We start from the raw sequence: 204 nt of genomic DNA, 5'->3' as shown, positions 1-204 counted from the left end.
ATTTTCGCTCTGGCGTGCCTCACGATCACTGAAAAAATTTAAAACAATTATCAAATTGTAGCTTGTACCTGTCTTCACACTTTTTATTTGAAACTTTTTTTGAAACAATACCGCTGTCTGCCAGAATTGCCATTTTTACTGAAATTGTATAAATTTAAGATTTTAACCATTTTTATCAGCCGATTTGGACTTAAGATAATGAAT

Source organism: Dendroctonus ponderosae, unplaced genomic scaffold (genome assembly GCF_020466585.1).
Source record: "Dendroctonus ponderosae isolate FM_Combo_2020 unplaced genomic scaffold, Dpon_F_20191213v2 Dpon_F_20191213_3, whole genome shotgun sequence".
Taxonomy (NCBI): Eukaryota; Metazoa; Arthropoda; class Insecta; order Coleoptera; family Curculionidae; genus Dendroctonus; species Dendroctonus ponderosae.
This window is presented reverse-complemented; position numbering follows the sequence as displayed.